The sequence below is a fragment of the Triticum dicoccoides genome, chromosome 5B (assembly GCF_002162155.2).
Source record: "Triticum dicoccoides isolate Atlit2015 ecotype Zavitan chromosome 5B, WEW_v2.0, whole genome shotgun sequence".
Taxonomy (NCBI): Eukaryota; Viridiplantae; Streptophyta; class Magnoliopsida; order Poales; family Poaceae; genus Triticum; species Triticum dicoccoides.
This window is the reverse complement of record NC_041389.1, coordinates 362,745,649-362,751,115: the sequence shown is the minus strand read 5'-3', so window position 1 is coordinate 362,751,115 and position 5,467 is coordinate 362,745,649.

Sequence of the window (5,467 nt, the reverse complement as noted above, 5' to 3'; positions counted from 1 at the left end):
CTCCTCTCTCCTCCCTCCCTCCCTTGTCTCTATTCTTGCAAATCGTAGGTGTTTTGAATAAAATAGAAGTAAGAAAATTTAGGGTAGAACTAGGGTAGTAGAATTTTTAGCAAGTATTTAATAGAAAATAGTTTATTTAGTAAGTGATTAATATAACTAGTTTATTTATATTAGGTACTTAATAGAACTAGTTTATTTGGTAAGTGCTTAATAGAACTAGTTTATTTATAGTAAGTGCTTAATAGAACTAGTTTATTTAGTAAGTAGTTAATAAAACTAGTTTATTTAGTAAGTAGTTAATAAAACTACTTTATTTAGTGTTAGGATTATATATAATATAGTTTCAAATGTTTTTTTATATTTTGAACCATTGAAATGCAATGACCATCGATAAGTGGCCTATGTTTTGTCGGGGTGTTGATTAATTTCCGTTCCGGCAAATTTCCGGCGCTCGATATGTCTTTTTTAGCAAAGGTCATGCCAGATTTTTTGGGTTTTGCCTCGAGTTATAATCTTTGAATTTTGAACACAGGAGATGCCTGATGACGATGGGATCCCGGAGTGCGGGTACTACTACGATGAACGTGGTGTGTGCGACAGGTTTTCTCACCTGCAAAATGATAGGTTTTTCACCATGAAGCTGGAAGAGACCTTCGATGTTTGTACGGTATGCAATGACAAGCATTTCATCGTAATAAATATCATCACTTGTGCTTCTTTTGTTCAACATGTAATTTATGGATTTTTTTTCAATTCGACTAGTACATCCCGTGCCATGCTAGACCATATATATTGGAGAAGCTTGGTTTTGGTTTAGATGACTTTGAGAATGTGGAGACGAGGAGGGCTCACTTAAGAACTAAACATGGTTATGAGTTTCTGGTTAAGTTCTACAATGCGGCCGATCGCTCCCATTTCGGTTGCTCTAATTGGGAAGCTCTCTACAAGGCATATGGATTTGAGGAGGGAATGCAAATAAAATTAGATATTCGTCCCGAAGATTATTATTATGATGATGATATCGACATCTGGGTGGACGTGGATATGCCTCCAGTTTTACCTAGATGTGAGTTTGTCAAACTAATTTGTTAAGTTCAGTAATTTATGTTGTTAATTTAAAAATATTTGGTGTTCGTCCGTACTAAACTTATTTATTTATAATTGTCAGCTTATTCTTATCTTCAAGAAATACTCGAAAGGTACTAGATAGCACATACTACAGCTATGACTCCAAGCTTAATTGTGAGGAGAAAGGTTATCTTGTCTCATTCATAGAAGATGTTGAGGCCTTCAAAACTAGTCACTCTAGTAGCCCAAATTATACTAGATACGTGCCACTGGTCCATAAATTGCTTGATGGTAACTTCATTGCCAAAAACTTGGTAAGATTTTGTTAATGATGGTAACTTCATTGCATACATTATTCTTAAGTAAACTACATTGCTAACTATATATGTTACTATTTCGGTTTTGAACAGAGGCTCCTGAAGCAGGTTGTGCCTGACATGCTATGTACCGAAGGTGATATGCATATGGTTAGCTTATGACCAACTCCTTTAGAGGCTTACCATACTGCATACTCGATTTCTTCAAATGATGGAAGGCTCAAAATCAAAGAATGGAGCAAAGTGATGAATGCGCACATGCAAATAATTGGAGACAAAATGAATGTGCGCAAGCCACAAGTTGGAGATAGGTTTATGTCCATTCTCCATTATGGTGAAGGACCAGTTTATCTGTTTTATGGTATTTTAGCTAGGAGAGAGGAGTAGGTCCTAAGTATTAAGAACAATTATTTAGTGTTGATTATATATATGACTACAATGTCTTAGACTTGATGGTGATGTTGAGTAGGAGTAGTGATTATGAGTACTATGATGATGATGAGGAGGAGGAGTTATTATTATAACTAGTGACGAAGTGGTTATATGATGTCTCATCATAGACGAAAATGATGATTATGAGGAGTTATATGGCAATGATATATTATGATGATAAGTGATAAGTTATTATGTCATTGGGTGAAAGAACCGCATGTAAGTTTCAAATGGAAGGATCCAAAGTCACCATTGGTTACTTTGGATCCATGCACTTGAAACTAATCCAAAGTTCTTTCACCTAGTGATTTAATAACTCATTATGATGTTAAAACAATCTCTACATTGCTACTGTATGAAAAATTGTATACAGATGTATGAATACGACCTAAAATAAAAAAGAAATGGAACTAGGAATAATAGTAGTAGCGATTGTTCTCGAAAGCGCTACTAGTAATTAGCAGTAGCGCTTGTTTAGGAAAGTGCTACTACTAAGTAGATATAGCAGTAGCGCGTGCTAGCAGGCGCTACTGCTAAGCTTTAGCTGTAGCGCCTTATCAGTAGTGCGGTTTCCCGCGCTACTGATAGGCCAAAAACCAGCCCTACTGCTAGGCTTTTCCCTAATAGTGGAAGTTGGATTTCTCAGACATGTTATATCCAGAGAAGGAATAGCAGTAGACCCCACCAAGGTTGTTTCTGTGACTAAATGGGTAGCACCCACGTCATTTGGAGAGATCCGGAGTTTTCTCGGACTCGCAGGATATTAACGGAGGTTCATTGAGAATTTCTCCAGGATTGCAAAGCCCATGACAGAGTTGTTGAAGAAGGACACCAAGTTTAAATGGACTGAGGAGTGTGAAGCCAGTTTTCAGGAGTTAAAGAAACGTTTGGTTACAGCCCCAGTGTTGATTCTTCCAGATCAACGAAAGGATTATCAAGTGTATTGCGACGCTTCACGTCGAGGACTTGGAGCAGTGCTTATGCAGGAAGGAAGAGTTGTGTCATATGCCTCGCGGCAACTTAAACCTCATGAGCTGAATTATGCTACACATGATTTGGAGTTAGCAGCCGTAGTGCATGCGTTGAAGACATGGAGACATTTTCTCATCGGAAACCACTGTGAGGTATACACGGATCACAAGAGTTTGAAATATATCTTCACGCAGAAGGAGTTGAATTTCAGGCAAAGGAGATGGTTGGAGCTCATTAAGGATTATGATATGAAGTTGCACTATCATCCTGGAAAGGCTAATGTAGTAGCCGATGCATTGAGTCGCAAGAATTATGTTAATACGCTCATGACCGGAGGATTACCCAAGGAGTTAGCTGAAGATCTTCGCGAGCTATGTTTGGAAATAGTTCCGAGAGGTTATGTAGCAGCATTGGAAATTCAGTCCACTTTGATGGATAAGATCAGATAAGCTCAGAAGACTGACAAGGAGATTGCCGAGATAAAGGAAAGGATGAGCAAAGGAAAGGCCAAAGGATTTCATGAGGATGAGCACAACACTTTATGGTTTGAGGATCGCGTATATGTGCCTAATGACCCCGAGATCAGGAAGTTGATTCTGCAGGAGGCCCATGATTCACCGTATTCGATTCACCCAGGAAACACCAAGATGTATCTAGATTTGAAGGAAAGTTTCTGGTGGACCGGAATGAAGAAGGATATTGTTGAATATGTAGCAGTATGTGATGTATGTCAGAGAGTTAAAGCAGAGCATCAGAAGCCAGCAGGATTGCTACAGCCATTGCTGATACCCGAATGGAAGTGGGACAAGCTTGGTATGGACTTTATCACGGGATTGCCCAGGACTCGTTCAGGTTATGACTCGATATGGGTTGTAGTCGATCGATTGATGAAAGTAGCTCGTTTCATCCAAGTGAAGACCACCTATACGAGTGCTAAGTTGGCAAAGATATATATGACCAGGATCGTATGTCTGCATGGAGTTCCGAGGACCATTGTATCAGATAGAGGAACCCAGTTTACCTCAAAGTTCTGGAATCAGTTGCACAAAACTTTGTGTACTAGGTTAGAGTTCAGTACAGCCTTTCATCCACAGACAGATGGATAGACCGAGAGAGTCAATCAGATTCTGTAGGACATGTTGAGAGCTTGTGCGCTAGATTATGGATCCAGTTGGGACGACAATTTGCCATATGCAGAGTTCTCTTATAACAACAGTTATCAAGCCAGTTTGAAGATGGCCCCTTTCGAAGCTTTGAATGGAAGGAGGTGCAGTACACCGTTGTTATGGGATGAAGTTGGAGACCGTCAGTTGTTTGGATCGGATTTTATTAAGGAATCCGAAGAGAAGGTTAAGCTGATTCGCAACCAACTCATGGTAGCCCAGTCCAGGCAGAAGAGTTATGCAGATTCTAAACGCAAGGAGACAGTTTACGAAGTCGGTGACAGAGTATATCTTTGTGTGTCCCCACTTCGAAGAGTTAAGCCTTTTGGAGTTAAGGGAAAGTTAGCACCACGTTTTGTGGGACCATACAAAGTTTTGGAATGTATGGGAGAAGTTGCTTACAAGCTGGAATTGCCAGAAGGATTGTCAGGAGTTCACGATGTGTTTCATGTTTTCCAATTGAAGAAGTGCCACGCAGAGATGTCGATATTCCTCTGAGAGATACAATGTCACTCGAAGCGATTCAGTCGGACAGTGATTTGACCTACGAGGAGAAACCAGTGAAGATTCTCGAGTTTGCCAGCTGAGTCACACGCGGCAAGGTTATCAAGTTTTGCAAAGTTCAATGGAGCCACCATACCGAGGAGGAAGCCACCTGGGAACGAGAGGAAGACCTATGGAAGGACCACCTGCACCTATTTTCTATCCAACCCGAATCTCGAGGGCGAGATTCATCTTAAGGGGGGTAGGTTTGTAACATTCCAAATTTCCAATTTGGAATGTTATACATAGATCATCATTGCATATCATATTTTATTGTATTTTGGTTGATCCTGGAAATTCTAAGCAACTCAAGGACCCACGGAGAGAGTTGGGGATTTCGTTATTTTCATATTTGAATTTTCTCAAATATTGAAAAGAGGATCATTTTGGTTTTAATCTTTTTGTCTCCGAATATTTCCAATGTCAAAATAAAAGAGAGGGGATAAAATGACTTCTCCAAAATAAAAGAAATATTGGAGGAAATATGTTATAATCAAATAAGTATTTTTATTGGGATTTTATTGCTATTTTATTTGAATTAGAAAAATTGCATGTTTTTCAAAATTGTATTTTTAGGCCAGAAAAATATTCACCTTGTTCTAAATATTTCATTTAGACGGTAAAAATTTGTTTTGGCATTTTTAGGATTTTTTAATATTTTTTAGGATTTTTTCTGTTTGGCCGAATTATTTTAGAAAAAGTTCTTCGCACCAACTGGGCCGAAGCACAGCCGGCCCAGTTCGCGTCGTCCCCGACCCCGAGCCGGCCTCCCGCTCGCGCACGCCGTCGCCCGTCGCCGCCTCGGACTGCCGCCGCCGCCAACCCCTCCCCCAAGCCACCCTGCCCCATCTTCTCCCTTAAATAGCGCCGCCGCCGCCCCCACATCGCCACCCCGCCCCGCCCCGCAAGCCGCAACAGCAGTGCACCACCGCCGCCGGAGCCGCCGCCGCCTGCCACGCCACCGCCACACCA